General features: G+C 36.0%; 1 protein-coding gene across 1 annotated transcript in view; it reads right to left on the reverse strand.

Moving 5' to 3' along the window:
- Positions 1-9,613: 9,613 nt before the first annotated feature.
- Positions 9,614-14,091, reverse strand: part of ANKRD50 (ankyrin repeat domain 50) — a 34,125-nt gene continuing 29,647 nt past the window's right edge. The window contains exon 5 of the mRNA XM_036071426.2: positions 9,614-12,671. The gene's annotated coding sequence lies outside the window, so the exon portion shown is untranslated. The remainder of the gene's footprint in view (positions 12,672-14,091) is intronic.

Here is a 14,091-nt window from a genome sequence, read left to right on the forward strand (position 1 = left end):
TCAATGATCCATTATTAAAAAATGATACAGGGATTTGTCATCGGGAGACAAAGAAACAACACAATTTCATGTTTTGCTGTCTGTGCATAAAGTGAGTGACAGATACTCAGTGACCTGTCACCAACAGACTTTGAAAGAGGTGACATGAGGGACACTGGTCATAATGCATATCTGTTATGTACATAGAGATTTGTGGACTGAAACCTAGCAGTGAAGTGTTTACTTTATGCAATGACTCATGGTTAATACATCATAGTTACTGAAATTTGAACCTTGTTGTTGAGGGACTAGTGTTATTTAACTAAACTGTAATAACAAGTTCATGCATTATGAAGACTGCATACAAAGCATTTGAAAGTGTTTTTTTCTTCCCCACAATGTTTTAGAACAGTTTTAAAGACATGAAAATTTTCAGCTCTAAGTCAGATAGAATTCTTCTGTGAAATGATCTATTCTTGCTTCTTTTTTTACTACTCCCCTAAGATTGCTATATTTCTTCTATGGAAATAAGATATTTAGATTTTTAAAAATCTTGTCTGGGGTCAGTAGTGGTAAATTAGATTTTCTAAGAAAATTATCCATTTCTTCCAGGTTTTCAAATTCATCTGAGTAACAGTAAATAGATCTCCATATATGCATCAAATATAGGTTAGTTACTTCAGGTTGGTCTTTTACCTTAAGAAAGTGTATTTTGGCTGCATTCTTTTGTTATCTGAATTCTCTCACCATTGGGCCATCTTGCTGTCCCTCCCCCCTGAAACAGTATTCGCTGCTCTTCATCCCAAGCTTAGGAGATGCTCTTACTACTCACAGCAGACCCTACCCTTTTATTTGAATCTGTAAATTATGTCCGTCTTCTGATTTCACTGAAAATGAGCATGCAGGTTTTGTTAATGTTCATCTTGTTACTTCTGTATAAAATCCAGAAAGACAAAAGGGAAATTGCTGCCTTGCATTTCATGTTTCACTAGAAATAATCACTGGCTTTTCAACACAAAGTTAAACAGATTTTATTATTTAATATATACATGTAGCTCAATAAAGTTGGACTTTTAAAACTAAATTATCTGTGAATTCCTTTGTCACCGTAGCTGCCGGGGGCTTGGTTTGTGGGAAAAGTGTGATTATAAAGGGAGAGCATGAGGGAGTTTTGGGGGATGATAGAACAGTTCTGTTTCCTGATTATAGCAGTGGTTATATATAAATCCATGTGTGTGATAAAATGTCTTAGAACTATTAAAAAATGAAAGAAAACCATGGGGAATACAAATAAGGTTTTTTTTTCCTATGATTTTATTTATTTTAGAGAGACAGAGCGTGCGCACAAGTGCACAATCAGGGGAGGGGCAGAGGGGCAGGGAGAGAAAGAATCTGAAGCAGACTCTTCACTGATCACAGAGCCTGATGTGGGGCTCAATCTCACCACCATGAGATCATGACCTGAGCTGAAACCAAGAGTCAGAGGCTTAACCGACTGAGCCACACAGGCGCCCCACAAATAAGGTTTATAAATGTTTTTTTAATAGTGTTTTTGAATGTCAATTTCCCGGTTTTAGTAAGTGTACTATGCTTATATAATACTATCACTGAAAGAATCCAGGTGAAGAATACACAAGAACCCTAGATCAATTTTGCAAGTAAAATAAAAAGTTTGCTTACATTTGAACAAATTTTTGCTCTAATTCTTAGATCAATTTCTTTTTTTTTTTAAGATTTATTTATTTATTTATTTGAGAGAGAGAGCACAAGTTGGGGGGTGGGATGAGGAAGGGGCAAAGGGAGAAGCAGACTCCTCACTGAGCAGGGAGCCCCATGTGGAGTTCGATCCCAGGATCCCTGGGATCATGACCTGAGCCAAAGGCAGACACTTAACCGACTGAGCCACCCAGGTGCCCCCAATTTCTTCTTACAGAAACTTAGACCTTGTAGATATTTAGATATGCTTAGAGATAGTAGGAAACCCAATAATACTGTTTAGTCTATGCTCATTCAAGGTTCATATGTGTTTCATTATGTCATGGTGGTATTTTCATACAGCATGCTTATCTTCACTTGAAAAATTGGATAAAAAATTTCTCAAAACTGGGATATATGCTACTGTTTCCTGTACTGATCTATGATTAGAAAACAGGGGCATCTCTGTTCAGTAGTGGGATAGGTTAAAGAAGGAAATATGATCCACTTTTCTTTGAAATAATCAAACTTCTCTATGGATTCCCTTATGGGGAAGGAAGAATGTCAGAATAATCAATACAAGAAGTGGAATGTAAAATCTTAGAGGTTGACATGGGAAACCTGGGAATGGGAAACCACTCAGCTTGGATTAAGAAGATCTGTCACATGATTGAGATTAAGTTTTCCGAGTCATTCCATTAAAGGAGGAAGTTGAACTAGATGACCCAGGGCAGCACTTCACAAAAATGGTGGGTTTTCAGAAAATACTGAGAAGCTGCTAAAATGGCCAGCTGAGTTTGGAAATCCACTGATCCAAGATAAATTTTACATCAAAAATTACTGTTTTAAGCAGGACTATACCAACATCCATAGCAGAAATAAGTGATATTTCTATCTAACAACCAATTGATTAAAAAAATGAAAGTTCTTAAGCCAACCCATATATGCATTTTTCAGACCTTAGGGAAATATTCTTATTTATAATTGCTTTTTATCCAGTGGAAATTCTAGATGACCTTCAATCTTTATTCTTAAGCATTCCCTTATGAGTATATTTGACTGAAATATATCTTAAATAGCAGCTTTAGTACCATGACGTCAAAATTTTCTTTGAGATATTCTGAAGTACTTCATTATCATGAAGGAATTCATTATTAGAGGTTTGAATAGGGTCACTACAAAAAAAAAGGGGGGAGTAAATACTTCAGATAAAGCCTCTATTTGACTTCATAAGTGATAAAACATCTCTTTAATGTTTTATTTTATATTCTTTCTAGCTTTCCGTTACTTAATTTTCAAAAATGACCGACCAGTTTTTCTTTCCCTTAAAACATATTTTTTAAATTTTTTACCACCTCCATGGGGTAACTACTTGAAGTTCTTACTCTTGTTTCAATCTATATTAGCATATACTTCAGTTAAAAAGAAAAGAAAGTTTTTTTCTTTAATGCTACTTTAAGACTGTTTTGTTTTGTTTTTTTCCTGTAACACTAATTTTTGCCCTGAAGCCACTGATATGTTTTCAAAGCAGAGCTATTCCTGTGAATATTCCTGGGAGGCCCATTACAGCGGAAACAAATACAGGTAAGATAACTAGGGACATGGCCCACTCTTGCCCCGCCTCTTCCATTAAAGGTTAAGGTGTCACTCTTGGCTCAAGTCCCACACTTGCATGGCCATCACTGCCCTGTGAGAAGGCCTGGAACCTACAGTGACTATGTTTGGTTTTTTTTTCTTCCAGGAAGTACCTGTGAGTTTGGACAGAGAAGATGCCTGTATCATACAGAGTAAGGTTTGATGGGGAAAATATTTCAAAGCATGATGGCCACAGTCTTCTTCTCCCTTAGGAAACCATGAAAGGCCCAGACACTACTCTGGGAATACCAAAGAACAGCTTATTGAGTGAAGCGTAAGCACTCTGTAGTTAAGGCAGTGCCATAAAGCTGATCTCTTGATTGAATCCCAAACAACTCTGCCTGATCTCCGCGTGTTCCTGTATCTTCTTCACAAATACATTTATATAATTCTCCAAGTTCCACCGAGCAGATGGAGGCACAAACTCACAAAGATCCACCCCGTTCTTGGTGTCGTAAGTCTGCCTGACACATGGCAGCAACACACGACCATTGGGGTTTGAGGGCATCTCCCAACACCAGCACCAGCACCACTGCCTTGTTCCCTCTGAACCCACAAAACCCAGATCTCTCAGCTACATGTCCCTAATCTTATTTTATCCTCTAGTTTCTTTGAACTAGTGTTTTAGACATTGTTTTTTTTCTTCTTCTTTGATTTGAATCAGACTTTCACCTATCAATGTCTCTCTGTCCCTCTCATCCTCTGATCTTGTTAGTAGACAATTCGCCATGAATCCCTCATGTTTCTGGCCATCTTGTGACATCATTTGTCTGGAATATCTTTTCAAGGATGTCTGTGTAGCCAATAACCTTGGAAATATAGTATGTGTTTCCTTTCAGTGCGGAGGGCAGATTTCTTTGCTGTCCAAGATAAAAACGATGGCTCTCTCTGGGGCAAAGTTTGGGCAAGTCTGCTAGCAGCCCTTTTACAAGATCGAGAGTCCTAGGCTTGTAGCTCCTTAGTTGTGCATGTGGCATCCTTCTGGGCCTGCTCCTGCTTCATTGCCATACAGCATGGGGATAAGGAGAACCAGTGCAAACATGAAGCCCATGATGTCTGCTGTGCTATGAGTAAGAAAGTTCTTTGTCTCTGACCTCAAGTCTTCTGTCTTCTGCTGGTATAGCTATGAAACTGTGGCACGCTGACCTGTGAGCTTATAAGTGGGGTAAAATGTGATGTCACAATTCTTGATATGCCTCAGTTGACATAAGCACTATGGCTGGCATTTTCAAGCTGGGGTTTCCTAGCATTTATTTTCCTTTCCTAATTATACCCTGATTCCCTCTTGAGAACTCTGTATTCCCTATTGAATATCAGGAAAGTGATTTGATGTTCTGTCCTCTCCCAGCTAAGAGATGGGAGCATGACCCAAGCTAACCTCACTGAAACTTACACAGAATGACAGACACAATGAAAACAATTGGTATTCATTTATCCCAGCTCCCTAAACAAATATTTCCTGCTATTTCTGAACATCCTTTTTTTAGAATCTATAGACAACTTGAACTCTCCCTGTGTTCAGGCCAGTTTCTTCACATTTCCCATGACTTTTGTGAGTTTCTAATATCCCCCAAATACATTTCCTTTGGCTTGAGTTGGTTTTTGTCTCCTTCAACCAAAGACTTCTAAATACTCAGCCTTGGTCTAGCACCCTGCAGGTCTTAATGTGTTTCATATGTGTTGTGGATTGTGTTTTCACAGAACATGGTTAACCTTCACTACAGTTTGGGGATTAGAAATAAGACAATATTAGACACATAAATTAAAAAAAACTCAAATTTCTAGATTCTGTAGATATTTTCTCTGGCTACAAAGCTATTTCAAAGCATTCATTCACTAATTTAACTAATATTTACTGAGCACCTCCTTTATACCAAGAACTGCTAGGAATATGGCAGTGAATAAAAGAGAATATCTCTTTTCTCATGGAGTTTATAATCTTATTCTAATCATATCCAATTTTTACTCTTTCTTTAAAAAAAGACTGTTAAAATGTAAATGCTTTGTGGGCATAAACCTTGTTTTTCTTGTTTATCACTTTTATTGGTGACTGCTTCTTAAGTATTCAATAAATATTTACTGACTAAATAAATAAATGTCTCTTCCAATAGGAAGTTGCTGGCACTGAAATGACTGCATTATTGGTCACAAAAAATTGCCCGAAACGGAGATGAAAAGCATTAGAACCCAAAGGGATGAGGGGATAAAGTTCTCTTTGTATTTAAGTCTTAAGTTAGTATCAATATGACAAATTTTCAATGTCGAATGGACACTAAAAGTCATTCTTTATTAAATAAGAATTTAACTAGAAAGGAAATATGATTACTATTAAAGAGAACAAGTAATAAATGTGAGAAATGCAAATAATAAAATAAATGTGAATAAAATTTAATGAAAGCTTTTTTTGCACAAGTCAAATGAAATAGAATTTAGAACTTTGAAATAAGGCAAAACCATAGTCTTCATTAATTAGTTTATACAATCTCCTCTTGTTTTCTCTTTTAGAGCCTCTATTTTTGTTTTAAGATCACATTTTCTTTTGTTTTCCATCCTGGTTACACATTTTTTTAAATTTTATTTCACCAGTTTTATTTCATTTTTAATGGGCTATTCCCCGCCCCCCCCATGTCCAATGGTTTTCATTGCAGCTTCTATTAAGATCTACATCGAATGAGTTATTACCAGGTTTCAAATCAAATGCCTATTATTATCATTACCAGAAGAACTTACAGTGGCTTCCTAGGGAAAGGGTCGGGGAGCGATGTGTCTGTGATACAGAGCGGGGCTGACAGTCTACACTTGCCCTTGTTGCATCCCTGAAAACCACCGGCTTTCCCTGCTTGCTGCATAACTGAAGGACAAATGGATAAGTTTTCTCGATTTTAGTGAGAGTTACTAAGTTTTTCTTAGAAGAATAAACTGGATTCCACTTAATTGTCTCCAGTTACAAAGAGGTCAGGTCAGGTTATCAGCTAACAAGCTATCGGTCAGCCACGTATGCTAATAAATGATAAACAATTGGCTTGTTTTTCTGCTATATTCAATACAAACTAAGTGAATAAAACAGATGGGAAAGCAGTGATAAGAAAATACAGATTATTTCTTACTAAGTTTGATCACTCTTGGAGCTCGGGTAAGCTCAATATGTTTTAACAAGTGGACCAAAAATAGCAGAATTTAAATATTTCTCCCACAGCTGTTTCTGAATGAAAAGGAAGTGCCACGAAAAGAACAGTAACTGAACACTTACTATGTATGAGATAATCCAAAAGATACAAAGATGGGTAAGACTCAATTCCTGTCGGAAAGAAGATTACAGGGGGAGAAAAGAAGACAATATATGTTTAGCATAATGCAGAAGAAGAACCATAAAAGGCAAATATAAAATACAACAGTAACTACAAAGCACTTCTCTCTGGCTGGGAGACGGGGACAAAGATCAATGTGAGCAGAGAGATATATCTCAGAAGGAGCATGGAGTGTTCTAGCAAGAGCAAATATGGCTGTGGGGGTTGGGGAGCAGAGGGTTTGGTGCGTGGCCAGTGGGGGTGGAGCGGGAGAGGACAGGGAAGCAGCGGCAGCAGGAAGGAGGGGTGAAAGATAGTCTGTGAGGGCTTTTCGGGACAGGCATGAACTGTGCGGTTCTGTAAGACACGCTAGGAGACAGTGAAGGTTTCCGGGCAGGCGTAAGCCAGAATCAGAGTGATTGATGCTCTAGAAAAATAACTGGTGGCTACCTGAAGGACAGACTGCAGAGGAGACAGACTCAAGGCAGGCTGGAGTCTGTGATGAGAAGAGAGCCATACTTTCAGAGACGCATCTGCTGTCAGTTTGTAGGGCTGGAGAAGGCCCACCACAGAGGGTAGGAGTCCTGGTGAAGAGGGGGTTCTGCGAGGCCAGGTGAGGCCCACCCAAGAATGGTGGCAACAGGCAGGGAGGAGGGAATAGGAAATGTGGGAGGGTGAGAGCCCATGGGTGATGGCTACTTCCTGGTGAGCAGCGAAGAGAGGCAAGGTGACTCTGCGATGTATTTTTCACCCATGTTTTAACAGGTGCTCTTTAAAAGACTGTGGAGCAGGGCACTCTATCATCAAAAAGATTTTTTGAAAAAACACTGGTGCATACAAAGTTAAATGAACCTATCTTTTCCTAAAGGACCTCTCAGAGATTTTAATGTGATGATGCGCATTATGAGTGGCCAAGAGAGAAGAATACATGCAGCATTTAGAAAACCTGGTATAACATAAAAATCCATTTTAGACCTAGCAACACGCGTTGGAAACAAAGTGCAGTAATGTTACTTCGGAGTTTTAAACCTACATGCCCGGGAGAGCGATGTGTAAAGTAGGAGCCGTCTTAGTGATTCAGTGAGGATGGATATTTGGTTTTCTAATTAAACCTTTGAGTTAATTATTAAAAATTTTAGTCACACTATATTTTAACTTAAAGTATGTAACAGTGCATCATCCCTTGCTTAATTTCTTGAGGAAGGACCAAAGCCTTTTCTACCAAGAAGGGCTCCCTGAAGGGATTTCCAGGTCCTCTTCTGAGCATAAGCCACACCCATAGAGCATCACCTACAGTAGCCCATTTCAGTGTCTTTAAAGTAGAATGGAAAACTATTCACAAAAGTTAAGAGGATTGGTGTTTAATGAGAAAGTTGATGGCTTTAGGTTTGGATATACTGAACTTACAGTACTTTTAAAACATGCACGCAGTTTTTTAGCAGGTATTTGTAAATGCATAAGTTGTCTTTCTCTATGAGAATTAATCAAAATTATAGCATTTCTTTTTTTGCATGTATACAATGTTTATGTTTGTTATGTCTTTACCTACTAAAAGCTACTAATGGAGTTATTAAATCACCATCAAATCTCATAAAATCACATGGTTTCTTTTACCCTCTACCTTCACAATAATCATTAGTTTCAGATACAGGAGATTTATCCTTAGATATATGGTTATGGCCTACATCTTGGTCGGGTGATGGCTAAGGAGGTATGTTCAATTTGTAAAAAATTATAGGACAGTGTCTTAAGATTTGTGTATTTTCCTGTATGTTTTAGTTCAGCATAACTTTACAAACAAAATGGGAGTAGCACTCACTAAAACTGTACATCAATTCTTTTGGGACCTATTGTTACCTCACTTTTTAACATGTAGACCAAAAATATATAAAAGCTGAAAGTAAAACTTTCTTCTAAACATTAGAAATATATTCTTCTATGAATATGTTTCTTGTAATTTAAATTTTGTCAGTGTGGGTAATGACTGTGTACATTTAAGAGTAGTAATCTAAATATGCAGTAAATTTCAAATGACTCCTTTTTAATACTGGATAATTTTAATTTTACTGTACTAACAAGACAAGCCAGCAGAAGCCCTATCTTGAAAGTAAGATTAGTGCATGTATTTGCTTAATGAAAATTTCCCCCAAATCCAGGAATCTAAGCCTTCAGAGTATGTATCACTACTATTAGTTGGAATCCTTCCAACTACTAGGGCAAAGGAGTGAAAATCTTAGTCATTGCCAAGTTCTCACAGTGTATTTCTCTGGATCACCAACTAGAAAACTCCATATAAGTTTTAGTCAACCAGTCTGTTTCAGAATTCTAAGTACACCAGCCCTTTGTGTTTAAACATTGTTATTAAAAAGTTCGAGTCAAATTTTTATTAATCCAACATATTTATAAATGATATATGGTAATTACTGCAGAACTCTGTAATTATCTTAAGATCACCTAACACAGAATACCTTGCTGGCCTTTGTAGAAACCGCTCCCTGGAGTAATTAATATATTGTATATAAACACACACGCGCACATACATATATACGATGTTGTGTTCTGGTGGGAGAAGCGGATCATGAAGTGACTCAACTTTACCAAGTGAAGAATACACAGAAATGAATGATCATACTTGCAATAAACTCCAAAATATCAAATGTGAGATGGCCATAATATTCTGACGACCAAGGGGCATGCATGCACACAAACTGGCTTACTGCAATTTCCGAATCATGAAGCCTGACATGGTGAGGTACAGTAGTTATATAGTTATCAATCAAGGAAGAAAGAAAAAGAACACTAAGTCCTTACAGAAGCTTTTGGAAGACATAAAGTCTAGATCTTTTTGTTTTTCTACCTTCTTTTGTAAAGTTTTTATATCTCATTTTTTTGGTAAAATGTTTCCAAATTCATTTTCTATTTATTTAAAATAAGTTAACAACTTAAAACTAATAGTTGTTTTCACTGTAAACATGTCATGCATGTTCTGCTGGTTCAAGGGTAAAATTAAAACAAGATATCCTCTGTAGAGCAAATATATTTATTATGCACTTTCATATACATAGGGATTTTTGCTTAATATAATACAAGGAATAAAATAAACTTTTACAATGTGAAATTCAATGTACATTTTAGGCTATTTACATACCCCAAACCAAGGAAAAAATAAAAAGAAAGCATTTGTCTGCAACTACATTTGCTGAGAGGTGTAAATGGAGAACATTAAGCAAACCAAACATTTGCATAGCCAAACAATACTGAGAAAATTATTTACTCCTGTTTTCAAAGTAGTGAATTATTTTTGGTAAGGATTCCAGTAGGGATGGGGGGATAAGGAAGAGAGACAAAAGATACTGGCTGTACTTTGTAGTGCACAGGAGTTCCAGTCAATTTTCCTTCGAAAACCTTTCCTACATACATTCAGATTTTAATTTTTCATTACTGTATTTTCTATCACTTCCCTTATTACCAACTCATGACTTTTAGGGAACGGGCGCAGATGGAATGTTAAAAAAGTTATAAGCACATGGCGTCATAGGTGTGTAGTGACATCAGGTGATTTCCAAAATTTAAACATTTGATTTTTAAAATAGCTATTTAGGCATTTTTAATTGAGGGGACTATTTATTAGTCTTTTTCATGAAGCAAAAGCCATTTTTAGTCATGCTATTAAATCCCCCACAAAAACAAATAGGCAAAGCAGGGCATCTTCAGCACCCTTATCATCCTTATCCTACCTAAAAGCCAGTTCTGTCCTATTCCAAAACACAATTAATACAGAAACATCCAGAGGAATACTTACTTTTGAAAATCATATTTTTCCCACAGACTCTTTTCCTACCAACTGTTTCAAGTGTACATAATATGGATATGAAAACATTCAGCTCTTTGAAAAACATAAATCCCTTATGTAATGAATCATATCTTTGCCCTTTGGCCACAAGGTGCATTTTTGTAAAAAACAATAAAATTAAATAAATACAATTCCAATAATTCAAGGTTAATAGAAAAACTGGCAGCTTTCAGGGTTCTCTTCTAAAGAAAAATACACCTAATAAGAAATTAGAGCTTCATCTTCTACAGTAATGTAAATGTACTGTATTTGAGATATGAGTAAGATTGGTTCTAATAATAGTATGAATTCATATTTATCAATAGAATCATTAACACTTTTAAGGCTACTTTGCAAGAGTCCTATTAAGTGTATTTAATAAATGTCCCATAGGGACAAAAACTCAATACTTGAAACATTCACATTCGAGTTATCAATATTGCCATGTCACCTTAATATCGATTGAACTTCTCTCCTATTCCTGATTATGACTTGCCGATGACACAAACAAAATGTGTTTCGCTGACTTTAAAAAATAAGAGAAAACAAAAGCCTTACACGAAGATTCAAGCGAAACACTTATCACAACCAATTACACATTTCTATTTCTGTGAACAATGCATCACATGTGTGTCCTTCATATATGAAGATGACATTACTGACCTCTGTTACTCAAGATTTTTCTCCAGTAGTAGTGTTTTTGTGCTGAATCTCCAAATTCTCTTTCCTCATTCCTCTTTCTTATCAACAGCACATGGGAAAAATAGAATTTCTGGGCTTTCTAAAATTCACGGGGCTTATTCAGAGATCAAACCCACAACCCTGGCTTCTCAACAATCAATTCTAACCTTTCCAGACACACACACAACCCATCTAAGCCAGCCTCACTGGTTTAGAGCCCATCTGGGAGGCCAAGGCTGTGGGTCCCCTGCTCATTTGAGCCAGTCACCTTTGTTTTCCCTGGTCACAGACTTCATCTTTAACCCTGCCATCCGGTCATCCTGTGAGCAACTGGTCAAAGAAGAAAACAGGAAAAAGTATGTGGACAGAAAAGTGCAAATCCATCACTATTGTTTACCAACTATCAATAAAAAAATACACATGTGCTATGACTGACAGGTTAGTGGTGTCATCTGTGAAGGACCGCACGTGTTACATCCAACTACCACGAAAACTGATTCAACTGATTTTGAGTCGGGGGCTATTTTGGTCATGCAGTGATTTACAAGATCGAAACAACTGAGAGAGAAGCCAGCATGAAAATTCATGCTGGGAAATGATATTTTATTTAACTGGACAGAAGAGATAAGTGTAGTCAATGAATTGTTCAGGGATCAAAAATCTACCCTCAGACAGGTGCATGTCCTTCTACGTACACACGCCCTGAGGCATGGCTTTGTCCCTGAGAATTTTCATGCCTCAGGAATGATAGTCTGTCTTCTTGGAGGTGGAGTGACAAGTGAGTGGAAGGTGAAACTGCATCCCAGTGAATGAAACAGAACTTTGTTCTGCCTATAGTCTGCTTTTTCCTCTCTTTCTCTTTCTCTCTTTTTCTTTTTTGTCATCTGTAGCCAGAGATTAGGAGGATTCTACTGGGAAATCCAAATTTAAACTACTTAGAGCAGCTCCCTAAAACACTAGAATTATTTTTTAAAAATCTGTCAACAAATCATTTTTCACCTCAGTGTGGCATTATTAAATAGAAACACATTTTCAACCAATGCTGAAGGTGTACTGAACATAAAATAGTTGCATGATTTATTTTATTGAGCAACATTTTTAAAGATACAAGAAACAAGCCATACACTACAACAATGCAAATGTGACTGAAACAATATGCTTAAGTTTCGTTTGCCACAAAAAAAGAAAAAATAAAATAAATACAAAGAACACTGCCTTTTCGTATATATTTGAATCATGGCACATGCACATTTATCAAATCTTAACTTAAAACTTTTTTCAGCTTTTATCAGGGAACTGCAGTATATATCTGCATTTAAAAACAAAAGTGCTTATTCTTGTGTAGTGAATACAAAGCACACAAAATGAAATTTTTTAAGCACAGAGGGTTACATTGAGAAGGCAGCCTTACTATTTAGGCACATTACAGTAATTAAGGTAACTGTACTGCAGATACCACATTCTTCTTTTTTTTTCAGCAAATCAACAGGCATTTTATGTTTTCATCCAGTAGCTGAAGAACCACTCCAATCACAATGTCTTCTGTTTCACAGAATAGGAAACTAATGCAAAAGTTAAAAAAAAAATTAATTTCTACATTATACTTATTATATAACTACATATAGTTTTAAGACCCTATATAATTATATATATACTTACTATGTAAAGCATAAAGTGGACACATCTATTAGAGATTCATTAGTCAACTTAAAAATCACTTTTAAGGAATCCATAAGATGTTTACCCTAATTCATGTGTTTTACTGTTCAATATATATTTATACTTTGCCTTTACAAAAGATGTCATGAGAGTTAGAGGGTTGTACCATCAGAACTAAATATTTTTAAAATAAATCACACGGCAGAATGAACTACTTTACACAAATTATTTTTAAACGATATCTGACCAGTCCTCCATCGATTCATATTGAAGGGTGTTTACTATTAGAAAGCACAGGAAGTTTATAATTTATAATAATGCTTCACGTAAAATACCCCTAAAATATAGCTCCAAAGACAAAAAAAGCAAAAGGAGGAAATATCAATTTACTAAAGTAAAGAGTACAATTTTGTTAGAGGATGAAAAATAATTAAGCAAAGTGGGATAAATATACTTGTAGTATAAATTAGCAAAGATTCCTAACGAAATCTTTGGATTTATCTCTAATGAGAGAAATGTGCTTCTGAAAAAGTATCTATTATATAAAATTATGTATATATTTTCTCATTAACTTCCCCTATGTAATTAATGAAGCATCCATTGTGGTGGAAAGAAGAAAAAGTTTTTATTTAATAAATATGATTTATTTTGAGGTTTAAACATATAATTCTTATGTCTAAATATACTAGGCTCTAAATACCCTCTTGCCAATACATCCAACTTACAATCTTTCCTCACCTATTCTTGGTGTGTGCAAATTTTACTTGGAAGATTTTTAAGAGATCTGTCATAATAAAAATTACCTTTTGCTGATTAAATCTTTGACTTCTTCCAGGGTGAAAAAGGAAGGAAATTAATATTGACTACCTATCTACTAAGCACTACATACACTATTTTATTCAAACCAAAATGTGAATATTACAGAAATGGTCCTCTCCCCTCCATTACCATCAAAGAACTTTTAAGAGGGGAAATGACTGTATAGGAAGCCATTCTTAATCTGAGATCCATTAAGTAGTATTATTCATTCATTCATTTATTCATTCACTCATTCGTTCATCCATTCACTTACTCAATACCTTTTCACTGAGAAACGACCATAGGTCCAAACGGTATTCCAAGTACATGGAATATGTTAGAGAACAAAACATAAAAATCCCTACTTTCACAGAGTTTACATTTTAGTTGGGAAGAGAAAAATAATAAACATAATAAAAAATAAAGTACATAAAGTATGCTAAAAAGTTCTTTGGATAACAAAAAGCAGGAAAGGGAAAAAGAGAGTGTTGGTGGCGGGACAATTCGAATTCACAAGGAAGCAAA

This window comes from Halichoerus grypus, chromosome 3, assembly GCF_964656455.1.
Source record: "Halichoerus grypus chromosome 3, mHalGry1.hap1.1, whole genome shotgun sequence".
Taxonomy (NCBI): Eukaryota; Metazoa; Chordata; class Mammalia; order Carnivora; family Phocidae; genus Halichoerus; species Halichoerus grypus.